General features: G+C 45.9%; 1 protein-coding gene and 1 long non-coding RNA gene across 6 annotated transcripts in view; one reads left to right on the top strand and one right to left on the bottom strand.

Annotated features, from left to right (window-relative positions):
* Positions 1-774: 774 nt before the first annotated feature.
* Positions 775-14790, bottom strand: LOC147030352 (uncharacterized). The gene is made up of 3 exons (XR_015056321.1): positions 13619-14790; positions 5801-10951; positions 775-1654 (listed from the first exon to the last, which is right to left on the bottom strand). It is a non-coding gene; the product is annotated as an uncharacterized LOC147030352 (long non-coding RNA).
* A 207-nt stretch (positions 14791-14997) lies between these two features.
* LOC147030351 (uncharacterized) overlaps positions 14998-15847 on the top strand; it is a 45949-nt gene continuing 45099 nt past the window's right edge. For 4 of the 5 annotated variants that reach the window (XM_085874302.1, XM_085874301.1, XM_085874300.1 and 1 more), the window contains exon 1: positions 14998-15289. The gene's annotated coding sequence lies outside the window, so the exon portion shown is untranslated. The remainder of the gene's footprint in view (positions 15290-15847) is intronic. The other variant, XM_085874299.1, reaches the window with a different exon arrangement.

Below are 15847 nucleotides of genomic sequence, written 5' to 3'. Positions count from 1 at the left end.
CGAGTACTACAACTTTCATCATTTACGTTTTTCCCGATTCCTGCCAGTTTGCCCGTGGCGTCCCCTCGAAGGTCAAAAAATAAAAAAAAGGCGAACCGTGTACATTGCTCGTGAACCATCACCATCTCCAGACTTGTCTCTCTTACTATCTAATGTTTCTCCAGATTGATTCTGATGGCACCTGTCATGTTAGTGTAAGATAAGATTGTAGAAGGATTACAATGGGTTAGCTCTGCACTGTCTTTCTTTTGTAAATAACTGCATTTATTTTGCCACACCTCACCCATCCTTGCTTTCCTGGCTCCACAAATTTTGTTTTGTCGTAAATCCCTTGCTTATTGTGCCACATACCTTTCCTCACCCTTTCTATTCATAAAATTGCGTGCATTGTGAATGTACCCAGTTCATAGTGTTTTTTCCTCCATTGATCCAGCATAGTCCGCACGTAGTGTTCGGCGGAAAGTTCTACCCCACATGATTTGCTCTGTAAGCCAGCATACACTTACTGTATCGCTCGGCAGTATTCCGAGTGTGCGCTGAGGGCACGAAACCCCCTTGGTGCGGTCATCCAAAGGTAAGGTAACCACGTAAAGTAGTGACACCCTGCCAGGATTGGCAGTACCAATCGGCGTTGGTGGTTGATGAGCAATCCGCCGAGCTGCGGAGTTATCCACAGCTGGTGGCCTCAGGATCGGGTGTTCAGGAGGAACTCGAGCGCTTCCCTTTGAGGTGAACCATGAACCCCATGCCATAACAATATATTTATATGTCAAGATGATTGTTAAGCTTTGCAATACTCAATACTTTAAATGTGTGGACAAACTAAAAGACCCTTTTATTAAATAATAGTATGACATCCACTCAACATGTACATGCACTATAGCCATCAAGATGTCTCATCCAAGTACTGTATTACACGTTTCGATTGCAATTCATGTTGTTGCAATCCAAGAAAGAAAGGAATGGCCCTTTTTTTTTTAACTGAAATATATATGAACAGAGCAACGAAAATAAGGCAAATATTTCAATTATTAACTAAGATGCCTATTTCATACTATGCATGAGTAACATATATCAGCAGGAATCAATCATATAACTTACTATAACTCACCAAAACCAGAATAACTTTGAGCATGTGACCGAACAAATTTCACTTGCCATTACTCCAAATTCTTGCACGCGTGTTCATCATCATTACATCTACATACAGCTGTACATCGCAAACCAGATCCACAACATATGCAACGAAGGGTGAGATGGTGTTTTTTTGCATGAAAATGACAATATTTGTAAGCATGACGAATTGATAGGACTCAGAGACGTGAGAACTGTCTGCAGTTCCATTTCACACTTTTTCCATCCTATTTGTGTAGGTTGGGGAAGCTTTGGATTGGGTAGGTGAGCACACCTCCGCGTAGTTGCTTGGAAATGTACTCTTTTCAATGCAACTGAAGAGCATCGCTTGTTAGGGGCAAAGCTTCCTGTTTGCAAGTTTTGGGAAAGAGAATAATGGAGTCTGTTTGCAGCATATTGCATAAATACATATGACAAATGAAGTTTTCTCTGTCAGCTCAGCTTTCTCCCTTGTAAACTCGACTTCCCCTAATGGTTTCAGTAGGTCAAGATTTTCCTTCAAAACCCTCCATGATGTATGCTTGGAGTGATTTGCAGAAACAGATGTGGTATCACACCCAGGTAGCACATGGAAAGACAAAAGTGCAGGTGCTGAGTTTGTTGGTAACTGTTAAACACTTCAGCAATGGGAATGTATTTTTGTTTGTGGGAAAACTTTCAGCCAGCTAAATATGGCGCATAGCATATATTTGGGATGAAATGGGGGATCTCAGGTTGTAGGACAGTGTCCAACTGCACAATGCAGTGGTGGTCTTTGTGATACCAACAAATCCACCCCTGTTCTTCCCAGTCACATTTAGCCATTCCATGGCTTGATAGACCTGGATTGTTTTTGATAAGTAATTAGGTAAATTTGTACTAGCAAGATAATTCCAATAACTAAAATCTTATCTGGAGCTCTGACTAGTACAACATCACAGATAAACATGTCCATGTATTTCATCTTCTTTTTAATATTTTTAATTTGAAGACAGCAATTATTTATTTAATCAATGAAAATTGGATTTAATTAACTATAATATGTGCTTTCCCTGTCAGTTCAGTTATTAAAAACATGATATTGATATAATTTTTAATTACGATCGTTAACTTGGCAAACACATTTTGAAATGGAAACTACAAGGGCACTCTGTAGAGCACAAACCTCTGCCCAGCTGATTACTTTAGGTTTTGTATCCCACTCATAGGCCGGATCTGGATTCGGACCTGTATCAAAATCTAATCAGCTTGTTCTTGTCACCTAACCAACTTTGGATTGGATCCACCAAGTTTCATCCGAATCCGTCCACAACTTTTTGAGATGTCCTGCTATATATCGTTTTAGCTATATCACTCCAGGATCCAGAGGCAGATCTTCACCAAAATAGAATCAATTCTTCCTGTTTACATATACAACATGCCCACCAAGTTTCGTCCAAATCTGTCAACAACTTTTTGAGATATCCTGTTAGATGTTGTTTTTGGCTCGATCTCTCAATGGTGAAAAATCTCTTTAAGTGACTTCACATTGATGTTTGCATTTTTTGTCCACAACCTATATGTGGGGAAAGAGGTGGGGGATTCAGATTTCTGTAGCTGGAGGAAGGAAGGTGGAAGTCAAAATTTCTGCTATGTTTGCATACGTAATAAATAGATAGCCCCTTCGAATCGCTATCTTAAATGTGCCCAAACCCATCATATATTAGAAAATTGGCAGAGTCCAGTTCAGTTAGTCTATCATTCAATCATATTGTAGAGAATCTGCAGGTTGTGTCATCATCATGTGGGTGCAGCAGCTCATGGCACCTCTTCAGTAGTCTGTGTCAAGGAAGAGACCCTACACTGGCTTGGGTGTAGGGTTGGGATTTGAACCTGCAATCAGACTTTAATGTTAAAGCTCAAGCTATTTGGTCAACCGAGAGTTCCATTAATACTTGGATGGGATGCATCCACGGAAGGCCAGGGAATGGTCGCGATACCAGCAGTGGTCACTGCAGCTTCCAGCACATAATCCTGTGGATGGGAATGTGAAGGAAGTTGTCCGAAAAGGTTGTGGACGTTAACGATCCCACGGCATCTCTAAAAAAGGCTGTTGTGTGTTTGGAAGCTTGACCAAATTCTCTGCCTAGAAATGAAATGAGATCCATCAATGTACATATCTATCCTAGCGTTTGATTTAATGCACAAAGCCATATTGTTTGTAAATTGTATGCCATATGATTAGTGTTCTTGTTTTTATTTTTTTGCAGTGCCGGAAATCAATTCAGGCAGCGGACAAATGAAAGTTGAACCAATGAAGACCATTTGAAATGGACACCCAAGTGCTCTTGAGTTGGGATATTTTTGATATTACTTTCATTGAATGAAATAGATATACTGGAGTTGCAGACCAAACGTATTCCTCCTCGCACCCTCCTCTCACCCCTACCCTTCCTCCTATTTTAGGATTTATTCTCAACAACCACACACCATTCAATGAGGTTTCCATAGTTCTTGTGGGAATTGAGTGTTTGCCTTGTTACATTGAGTTTGTATTGATGTTTTTCTTTTTGCTTGCACACATCAACATTGATGCAGTTCACTGTATTGTGTTGTGCAGTGTGGAGGAGGACAGTAGCAAAGATGATGTGGTGTTAGAGTGCGACGTCATGTTTTAACTGTGTGACTTTTAGATTGAAAGGACCCAGCTCAACAACCTACTGGGATGTTCAAATAAACCTTCTTATGGCATATTGGAGGAGACGTGGTGCTGAGGCCTCTGATTTTGGAATACATTGTTACCTCCGCCAAGGAAGGTGAAGGAGGTTATGTTTTCACCCCTTGCTGTCTGTTTGCCTGCTTGTGTACAGGGTATCTCAAAAAAAAATTGTGGACGGTTTCGTATGAAACTTGGTGGACACGTTGGGTGTGTGATAAGGACGAATTGATTCGATTTTTGGTGAAGATCCGAATCTGGATCTGGAGAGGAGAATTATTTAATTTATAAAAGTTATTCTTCACCGTTGAGCGATAGGGCCAAAAACGATATAGTGCTGTATAGCGTGATATTTCAAAAATGTGTTGTGCCCGATATGTTCTCGTGGATCAGGAATTACGTAGTGGAGGTATGCGCTCAACCGAGTGTCCTAGTTTATCTATAGTTTGTCAGATGGGTTTTATCAAGTACAAGTTGACAAAAGATTGTTAAAGGAGAACCCAAATGCAATTTTTGTTTGTTTGGTTGTTTTCTGAAAACCATTGAAAATCATTAATCACGGTCTTATATAAAGGGAAAAAAATTTTTGGAATTTTTTGCCAATCACAAAGTGCAGAAAAAAGTCCTAAAGTGTCGATTTTACATTTTTGCCAGTGACATCCCACTCTGAAGCCACCTTGATTCAAATGGCGGCTCACATAGAGGCACAGTGCACGTCGAGCTTGGATTCCGTTATCGATTCCACCGTCATTCGCGACTCTGAAGGTTCTCCGAATGTTGAAACTGATCAGTGGGATTTTGAAGAAACGAATGGAGACAAAATTTGTGATGGAAACACTTTCTGTGAGATTATGGAGCCGTATTGTTTTGGGCCTTATGCGAGCAATTCAGACGAACATGGCGACGATGGAAGTGTTCGTGAAGATGAAAATGCCGGTCACAGGTTCACCAAAGATTGAGAGTTTTGTTTTTCGTTCAATTGATGATTTATTAGAGATTTTTCATATTAATCGATAAATCGGTTACATTACTCCAGCAGAAACACGCACAGACGTGACACAGCATGGCCACCGCCTTGGCACACTCGGACACAGCACACAAAATGGGTGACAAATGCTTTGTCCCACCATCACAGGCTGGCCAGGTATCTTGTATGTTTCGGCATCATCCCATTTCATACTTTCGTGGGATGCCATTTTGCCTGTGGTCATGTCATGTCATGTCGATGCCATGTTGTGTCAGTACCATGTCCGTGTTGTGTCATGCCGTGTCGATGTCCTGCCCCAGTGGAGGTTGGAGTGGTGCTAGGGTGGAGGAGGGGTGGCAGGTTGATGGTGGGTACTGTGGGGAATGGTGGAGGGGGGGTATGCAGTGGTGGTAGGTATTGTGGGGTGATTGTGGAGAGAGGGGTGTATGGTGGATGTGGGTATTGTGGGGGTGGTGGTGGGTATTGTGGGGGTGGTGGTGGGTATTGTGGGAGGATGGTGGAGGGAGTTGTGGAGTGGTGGTGGGTTTTGTGGGGGTGATGGTTTGTGGGAGGATATGGAGGGGGGAGTGGTTGCATTGGTACAATGCCAGTAGCTCGGTAGAGATGGTGTTACAGTTTCCAGTGATGGCTGTTTCTTTCGCTAAATAGTGGGGATGGCATATTCTCTCACTTATAGCAGATAACCACAACATCCAGCCATCTCTGTTGTTTCACAACAGTGCTCTGTGAAATGTTCCGAGCACAAAAGCGAACATTTCCAGGCCCAATCTACACTCAGGTATTTCGGACAAATCTCGTCCAACTTGAGTCTTTCGGCCATTGGTGTAGCATGAGACCATCTCGGTTTGTATTACTACAACCACTAATCACTACAAGCATAGGCTCGGCATACTTGTGCAAAATCGGAAATTATACCGAGATGTAACCTGTAGACGGCCGCACTAAAGGGGTTCGGGGGGGGGGGTATGTCTCGTGTGCTCGATGGGTACTTGCGTGGAACTTACCATACAAGGTGCAGCAGAGTGGAACTGTCAAGTACACACCGGCGAACAAGAACCAATCAGTGGGGTAAAACTTCTCTGCTAACACTGCAGGCGGACTACCGCTGGTCCAATGGAAGAGAGGACACAACAAACTGGGTACATTTATAACAAGCAGGTTGATTTATAAAGCACAAGGGCGAGGACAAGCACGTGGAACAATTAGCAAATGTTTTAATACACAGGAATATGTACAGCAGGAGAAAACAAGGATTAATGAGGTGCAGCAAAAGTAAAACAGTTATATACAAACACAAGAGACACTGTGCAGTGTTACCACGTCATTAAGAACTTCTACAATCTTAACTTGCATTAACATTACAGGCGTCAGACACATACCTGAGGAAATTAGAAAGCAAAAAGAGAGAGATAGAGAACGAGGTGTTTGTGACCTCTTCAATACCTGGCACGGTCGACAGGCCTACGCTTCCCAGTCGCTGAGGAGGGGGAGGAAAACTGAGGGTGTCTAAGGTGAGTGGTTGGAGGAGGTGTGATGAGGTGTGCGGTAATTGGTGGTGTAATGCAGAGAGAAAGGTGGAAAGATGTGGGTGAGGGGGTTGGAAATAGAGCAAAGAATGGGCCAGAAGATAGACTACCGTGAGTATAAAGACGTCTGCATGTGTAATTACTTCTGCAATAAACTGCACTCAGTCAGGCACCTAGCTCTCCGTTCCATCCCGTTTGGTTCCACCGATCCATGACCCCAGAAACAAGAAGAAAGGGTGGGCCAGATGCGAGAGAAGAGGGCGAGCCAGGTCAAAGAGCCCCCTTTTAGAATTCTCCAGCAGGGGCGGCACTTGAGAGCGGAACAGGTGGAGCAATGGGTGTTCTACAGCGTCCTCATTGGTGCACGGACAATAACCATGGCTTTGGCCCTGCCAAGGCAAGGACTTTGCACCAAAAATGTCCTCATTTGCTCTGCACCTGGGCATGCAACGGAGCTCCGAGAACTGCACTGGGTGAGGCACTCGACCACACACCCTGACTATGAGCATGCACCCTCACACCCGCCGGTCTCAAAAGGTGGTGGTGGTCTTTAATGGTGATGTCAGCGTAGCAGTGAGCTTTTGGCATGGTGATTTATGGTGGTTGAGGTGTCGTGGTTGTGGCGGTCAGTGGTGATAGTAAGCAACCTTAGGTTGTGGTCCGTTGATGTGGGGATTCTTAGGAAGGAGTTGTGGTGGTTGGAGAAATTCTGTAGCATTGTGGTCAGAGTGTGGTGAAGGTTTGAGGTGAACGTTGGTTGGGTAATGGCACGAGGTATAAGCGGGAAATGGCACGCATATGCTAATGAACTGCCTGTTGCTATGCATCCATGCTTGCGTGATAGAGAGGTCATGTGTAAACTTAAATTAATATAGAGAATGGGAATAAAAACCTTCCGAAAAGCCCATGCGATGCATTCTGTCCCATAACTGGCTATCAAAAAGGGAATGGCTATCTAAAGCGAATACAAATGAAACTGTCTCGGGACTGCTATATGTCGTGTGCCATTGCTTCGGGGAGGGGGGGGGGTGGAGCGCCGGCTTTGCAAAACGCAACACTACTCTTTTTTTTTACCAGACTCGTCTCAAGTCGTCTGGCGATCGTGTAGCATGTAGGTGAAGGTCCCCTCTAAAACAAAATACCGAAAGATCCCTGAGTGTGACATTTCAAAAGTTCCATACATGTCCCCCCCCCCCAAAAAAAAAACCTCATGTATGATGTAACTAACTAACAGATTCACATGGACAGCCTTATGCTACGTTGCCAGAATTTGAAATGAAACACAAACACAGGTGAGCTCACAATAATAACTATGTGCAATTCATTAATTATTTGCATGCTCATGACCCAGAATCTGCAAAGGAAAAAGTTATCGTGGGCACATGGATGTTCTGCGCAACTCTTTCCGGCTGTTCGCCCACGCAACTTCATTTTCGACCCTCTCCGGGATCTTTTTTTGAAGTTTGCATGGAGCCACAGAACAGGTGGTCCTTTTGGGCACCTGACAAGGATGAGCAACAGCTGTGGGAGGACATGGCAAGGGCGGCAGGAAAGGCAGAACAAGGCAAGGCAAAAGGCATGGTGAGGCAATAAGGTAAGGCGACCCAGGCCGGCAGGTGATGCTGGCTGGTCTCATTGTGGTCTTGTTCATCATGGGGGGAAGGAACATGCAGGAGCATATTCAGTGGCTGGCTCTGACCCTAACCTAAACCTAACTACCTCGCTAATCCCTCTAACTACCCTCTACCCCCTCAAACTTAACTCTAACCTAACTCTTGTCCCTCCAAGTCCTGCTAGTTAATCTATCCCTCCCAGGTTCCTTGATCCCTCTAAATAACCTACCTCCCAGGTTCCTTGATCCCTCTAAATAACCTACCTCCCAGGTTCCTTGATCCCTCTAACTCACGTACCTAACTCCTGAGAGGAAATCAACACACTTGCTGTGACAAATAAATGAGGTGGCATGGCACCACAAGGCGTGCCGTCAGGGTAGCCTGATGTTGAGTGTGCAACCTCCTACTAAAAAATTTGGACACAATGGGCCCACTCAAAATCCAATTACCCCACCCCATTATCCAGCGGTCACAATCGTACAACAATGGTACCAAGGGGGAGCATCCTGACTCTAACCTCACGTCACAAAATTCCATTTCTCTTTTACAATTTCCTTGATGTGCCATCGCACAATATCGTGGCTGGACGGTTACATGGCACCCCCGGGTCACTGGGGCTTCCTCCGAGCTTTCCTGCTCCCAAACTGAAATATAGTGGAGGCCCTTACTGTCTCCCCCCCCCATGCCCATGGCATTTGGCGCACCAGGCCCCTTCCCTCAGGTACCCGTGCACCATGTCCACTACACACTAACGGTCCCTTGGACCCATGGCGAAAAAAAAAACTTTCCACGAACAGTACCAATGGCAAAACGACATCCCGTACCAAATTATTCAAACCCCTTCCACTCCAACGCCAATACAGGTGAGGGTTCATCTCCTTTGGGGTTGGGGGGCGAGGGGGGGGGGTTTCACTGCACACAACACCAACCTTTCACCATTCATTCAATCTTCCAATCCTATAAAAACAGCCATGCACTTCATTCACACCACATTTCTCTCTCACCAAGCATTCCTCAATTGTTGGAACAACAAGGAAGAAGAAGGAAGGCGCTAACCTGGCATCATTCCAATTTCAAAAAGAATTTAATTCCCAAATCATCAATTTAAATAAAGCCGCTAATCCCTCTAATGCTAATGTCTTTGTTCCGTCGATCTGCCTTCACAATGTCTCTTACCCATGTCATCTACATCACGTTCCCTTTGAGCCACATGGTTTCCCCACAGCCCAAAATCTGGCCTTCGTACTGAGAAACCCAAAACTGTGCTCAAAAACACGTGCCGTGCCTGTCACGTCACTCGTGTCGTGAGACTCGTGAAGCTCCCTTGGGGTTTTCACACATGGCCTGGGCGGAGCACACGGAACGTCCGTTACACTCCTCCAGCCCCCCACCCACGGTGGTCACACCCGCTGTCGGGAGTATACACACCTTGGGGTTTCCTTCCCTTTAGTGTACATATGTTGTTCGTGGTGCCAAACCCAGCTCGTCCTCCAATGACTGCAATCCAAAGTTTGAACTTCACGAATATGAACGATCGTACCGGTCAGCTACCAATCAAATGGATCTTTGTCAGTTGGGGTCTGACTTCCAAGTGGCGTTGCAGTGATCACATCACGAGCTTATCGTTTTTGAAACTTGTATTTCAAATATACAGATACAAAGTCAAATGAGGAAGTTCACCATCAAATGCATCGCAATGTCCAACAACGATTCCCGCCTCGAGTTCTTTCCACCGCCCAGTGTCCCTGGCCTGCTGGCTCAACTCATGCGTGTTCACCTTGTCCACCAGGGCTGTTGAATGACTTGAGTCTTGTCGCGGAGTTCTCTCTCCTACGCTGGCCTGTCCAGGATGATCAAAGAGCTTAAAGGAATCCTCTCCCGATACGCAATCTTAATGAGTTTCAATCAACCTGATTATAATCGGCTCCACGCGTTAACAACCACTCTGGACATTAACACCTCGTTCACTCATCAGAGTTAAATCGAGCATGGGATGATCGAAACTCACGTCTCGTCGCATGTCACCCGTCCCTCTACACCTCCCTCTCGCTGATTTATATAGTAGTACAGAACAATCCCGTGCCTTCCTAAAAATGCGATTCTAGTCTTTCCTGGAAGTTTTGTCTGAGAATGTTCCAGCACATTCTCAAATCTCACCAGGCAGCTTACAGTACAATACTGCTCTCCACAGCCAAAATTAGCTCATTACATCAAGCAGTTTATAATGCAATTCACCGATGTGTGCAACAACAAACATATAACCTGTAACCTTCAATTTTACCCGTTCATGTGTCGGCATTTACTTATGCTTACTCACAAATACCACAACATCTAGCTTTTAACTGACACCCACTTTGGCCATACTCTCAGCACATCCCCCACATGGCAAATCCTGTGCACTGTGCATCGCGCCAACTTTCAAGCATGGCCACCCTTACATGCCTGACGGTTTGCGTGTACACAACCCTGGGTCCCCATCCCCACATGACCCCTATCCTGCAGTCTATGGTGTAGCTGTCTCCACTAATCCACCAACTAGCATGGCAGCACCGTGGGAATTTCTCTAACTCCCAGCACCTTTTCTCCAAGGCTCTCACGGGATGTGATCCCCCCCCCCCACCCCAAACTGGCCATGCTTCCCCACCCCTCTCTATTAGGATTACTGGGACGGTGAAACGCACCCAATTGGCAGAGTTTCCTTTGTTAACCGCCGGGTTCGATATAAAAACTGACGGGGACCATATATAATCACCTAATCTATCTACGCAAAGGACGGCAGGCATGCATGCTCCCACATGCAGCGCCATTTGCTCCCCTCCAATCGGCTCACCCCGAACCAGGCTCGAATCAATAACATCATGGGGAAGCCATTTTAACTTAAATCTGACACAGTCGATGACCGACGGTTCCCCAATGCACGTTCCTTCAACTTCCTCGCAATCCATCCGTTTCGCTCCGACGAAACTTCCACTCCTTCATCCATTCTTTCTTCACACGTGCACACACCCTTGCCGACCTGCCAGAAATGCCCGGAGACACATTTTTAGCAAAGGAACACTTTTTTTGGCATTCAGGACTGCTGTTCAACTCAATTGCAATACATGTCTGTGTTTCATCAATCGTCCTCTTTTTCCAACTTCATTGCCAATTCACCCCACCTACTTAAATTTACCTCCTCCTAACCCCTCCCATCTTTCCTCTGCTCTTAGCACCTCTTCACCATCTTCTGCTTCAATATCAGCTCCTCCTCTGTTATCCCAAAGTGTGTGGTGTTCTTACATCTGTGGGCCCCATTCTAACCACAGATACCTCATTCTCAATTAGTACACTCCTCAACACCTCAAACATGCTCCTTCCTTCCTCTCAGCACACCTTTTTCCTCCTCGTGATAGGCCTGATGCCTTTTCGTCAAGTAGCTCGATATTCCCAAATTTTCCTGTGGAGAATGTAAATTTATGGTGGGACACTGCCAGCTCTGGGTAGATTAACCGGTTTTTCCTCGACGATTACATTGACGAGAACAAGGTTTGGTGGTATATTCCACAATATGAGAACATCTTAACCTCAAGTGAACCCCCCCCCCTAAAAATTTTCTGGATACACCCCTGCTGCCCTCTCTCTTCAATCTCTTCACTCCACCTCCTCCAATCTTCAACTGTCCTCTGCCCCCTCTCTTATTACTCCCCACTACCTCAACCCAGCACCACAGGGCCTTTTCTCCTCCTCATCCGGCCCTCTTCCCGAGCTCTTCTGCAATCCCCCATACTCTTTCAACAACTGTCCTTACCCCCCCCCCCCTCGTTCTACCGTCCCCCTCTCCTCCTCTGCACCCAAAGCCTCCTCCCCTCCCTTTTTCTTCACAGTGTGGACCTCAAATATCTGGGGCCTTCGCTCAAACCTGACATCTTTCTCAACAGGTTGCCACTGACAAACCAGACATAATCTGCTAAACAGAAACTTTCCTCCTTCAAGATGTCTCTGACTCCCTAGTATCTCTCCCTGGTTACTCCCTCCTCCAGAATGACAGATCTGAGCCTCATCCTGGTAGCGGAGTTGCTCTCTTCATCAAAGACTCCATTCCTCACTCTCCATGCACTGCTCTCACTCCCCCACACCCCCGGGAATACCTCTGGCTATGGCTTCCCCTCCACTCCCACCTCATGTTTATATGTGTACTGTACCGTCCACCAAACAGTGATGACTCCATCTACACCTCACTATCCAAAAACATGGACCAACTTCTATCCTCTCATCCAAACTCTCTCCTCCTCATATGTGGTGATGTCAATTGTCATCATGCCAGGTAGCTGGGTGTGGGTCTCACCTGCCATGGCACCTCAGCAAAAGACTTCTGTGACTCATTGGAATGACTCAATCAGTCAACTTCCAGATCCGGATCTCAACAAATGGTACTCCATCTCTTCTGGATCTGCTTTTGACAAATTTCCATGAAAATATCTGATGTTCTTCCTCCGCTCCAAGCGGTTCATCTGACCACAAGCTTGTCAAAGTAGACATCTCTCTGGCTGTTATCAGAGAACCACCTCAGGTGCGTACTCCTTACACTCCCCCCCTCCCCGGATCCACCCTTAGCCGATGGTGTTCCTATTAAACCTCTCAGAGACTCTTCTGCCCTCGTCTATGATTTATCTACACACCTTATCATGATTACTTCAATGTCCTGATCCGTTCACTGCATTTGCTCTTCCACGAGCCTCGACTTTGTATACAAAAAAGTTTGATTACAAAAAGGCTCCAAGACATTCTCGATCCAATCGAGAAGGCTCCGACAAAAGAAACCTTCATCTTTAGTCTCCTGCGCCAGAGCTGCGGTGTGTTCCATTATCAACGAGAAGGGCAGTTGGGAGAGCGCATACCTCTGTCACGTAATGCCTGATCCACGATAAAATATTGGGCCTCATACATTTTTGAAATATCATGCTATACTGTTGTGGGCCGGGTTCGGTGGCGATAAACGACCACAAGGTGGAGCAGTAGAGTCGTCTCCCACCGAACACCCGGAGTTTAGGTCGTGACTCTTGGACAACTCCGAAAGGTCACAGGTCACTTAAAGACCGTGATCGCCAATTTTCTGACGGCGTGGGGTAGGGTCAATAGCCAAATTTCAATATACCTAAGTACCCACGTCGTCAAATTACCGGGGAAGTCACAACCTCGGCCGACTTTGTCCGAACCGAGTTGCTGTCACCGACTCGGATCCGGCGTAACCGAGCGGGGGTTACCAAAGCCGCGCCGGTCCAATGACAACCTACGGCAACGACGGCCTCACTAATTCTCAATACGCACCGTGCTGGATCAATGGGAGAAAGTACAGAAAACGAGCTGGTACATTTAACAGGGTTTATTTATAAACAATAATTGGGGAGGGGAGCACACAAAGAGCAGAGTTACCTGAATAAAAGAAATGCAAATAATGTACAACAAAAATAAAACACTTAAGCAATTTTACTTAAAGACAGGGCCCACTCAGACACACACACACACACACACACACACACACACACACACACACACACACACACACACACACACACACACACACACACACACACACACACACACACACACACACACTCCAAAATAAATGGACCTCGATGGTCTTTATTTGGTCCGCCCACCAAGGAGGATAGTTCAGCTGGGGGACCGGGGCCTACGCTTGCACCTGTCTGCCTCGTGTGGTCTAGTCGAGCTTGTCCGGTGGCGGGACTCGAACCCACCGCCACAACGCAGCATCAAGCACCAGGGACGAGGGAAAGAGTGTCGGACGCCAGCCAGCATGAAGGCGGACGAGTGAGAGATGACGAGGCGATCGAGCCCGAAACAGCTTCCTTCATCAGGCCACACCAGGCGAGGCAGACGCGCACACCCAGACAGAACGCGCCGTTCACACCGCCTCTCTTGAGCTCCGAGGGATTTATTTTCTCGCCACTCGCCTCCTGATTGGACGGTGGCATCATGCGATTCGCTGGCCGTATCTCATTGGACAGGCCCATGGTAGGCGGGGCAACTCCCACCTTTCTGGGGCGGAGTCGGAGCTGAGGCGATTGTAGCTCCGCCTACCTCCTCACCTTAGGCCACATGCATAATGACGACGGTGGAGCGAGGTGATGGTCCGCTGTTGTTGTTGTTGTCGTTGTCGTTGATAAAAACCTAACCAAAAAAAATTAACCCGCAGCGCACACATGAAATTCCCTTTCGACATAGGGGATGGATTCTAACTATACACATACTTATCGAAATAACTGAACTTAGGGACTGCTGTCTGTTTGTGTGCAAATGGTTTCCAGATTCGTAACAATACATCACTATATCGTTTTAGGCCCCATCTCTCAAGGGTGAAGAATCACTTTAAAATTAAATAATTCGAGTATCCAGATCTGGAAGCGGATCTTCACCAAAATCGAATCAATTAGTCCTTGAGACACATCCAACCTGTCCACCAAGTTTCATCCGAATCCGTCCACAACTCTTTGAGATATCCTGTACCCAAACAGACAAAAAGGGGTGAAAACATAACCTCCTTCACCTTCAGTGGCTCAGGGAATGATCAGCTTTTAGAGCGCTCGCCAAGCGGCTTAAGCACTCAAGCAAGCACTCCATTCGAAAATGTTGATAAGGAACGGCTGTCTTGGCAAGCGCTAGTAGCTAGCTGCTTGCTAACAGAACACAGTCCCGGAGGCTGGAGCGACCACTACATCTCCATCAATAAACGTCAACGCGAGTGTGATGTTACAGAGCGTGGCTTCTGGATTTCGAAGAGGACATTTTATTTTAAATATGAATGTGAATACTTTTCAGGCTTCTAGTATTTAAAAGTTTAAGTCAGGGCCACGAGGATCCTTTTGAAGATTTTATTCTGTCGTATTACGGAAGGAAAATATTTGGGGTGTATAGTTGTATTTATTGGCTGTGGAAGGGCTTTCAGTAATCATTGTTTTAAAATTTCAAACGTGAAGAAATTGCATGTCAGGTTTTGTATCAATTATATCCAATGTAAAATTAGAGAAGCATGGTCGTGTTTAATACTTTTTATCAGGTAAAATAAGACGATCGACATTTCGTGGCGGCCATCGGTGGTTTGGACGGCATCCTCAAAATAATTGTGCCAATCCTGAGGCGGCTTTGAAATCAAATAAATTTTTCGTTTAAAATGATGCATTAAAAAAATAATAACATAAAAAAATACCCTTATTCGAAGTAATGAATGTAAGTAAAAAAAAAAAAAAATTTTAAACCGAAAATCCTCCTCTCTAACAGTTTTGTCCCGCCATTGTCGATACAAGGAGGCTCGGGAAGGTGTTCGATGTTGAACAGGACCAGTTTACTGTTTCAGGTGAGCTTGTTTATTTACCGTGAGGCCGCGCGGGTGGTTGTACGCACAGACGGAGAAGAACGACCTTCACATGGCGACCGAACGGCCTGTCGGGCGGCACGTCCATCGCTCGATCTTGGAAAATTGATTTATAATCGCTGTTTCGGAACACATTTATGTTTGAAAAATATTTCATAAATATCCTATTCGCGTATTTTCTGTCTCACACTTCCCTTCCCAAGGTGTTGAGAAAAGCTGAAAATTTCCTCACAAGAAATAAATAATAAAATGAACGGCATTGGCCCACTATACCCCCTCTCCCCCTCCCCCCCCCTAACTGATGGTGTTGCATCGGGTCGTTTCGCAGGCAGGCTCCTTCATCAGTGCCAATGGGTGTGCCGTCCCTCGGATGGACGTTGAACTGGACTTTCCAGCTGACGCCATTAGTTGGTGCACGTTAAATATCCCACGTGTTCTTCGCGAAGAGTCGGCGAGCTATCGCCGGCACCGTGAGGCATGAACAAATTCCAAATTCCTGTCCTGACTTCCTGAGTTGTGACCGGACCAGGATTGCAGCTG

The sequence above is a fragment of the Eptatretus burgeri genome, chromosome 3 (genome assembly GCF_056783735.1).
Source record: "Eptatretus burgeri isolate ZD-2024b chromosome 3, Ebu_testis_v1, whole genome shotgun sequence".
Classification (NCBI taxonomy): domain Eukaryota; kingdom Metazoa; phylum Chordata; class Myxini; order Myxiniformes; family Myxinidae; genus Eptatretus; species Eptatretus burgeri.
Note: the sequence above shows the minus strand (reverse complement) of the source record. Positions and strands in the feature narration are given on the sequence as shown.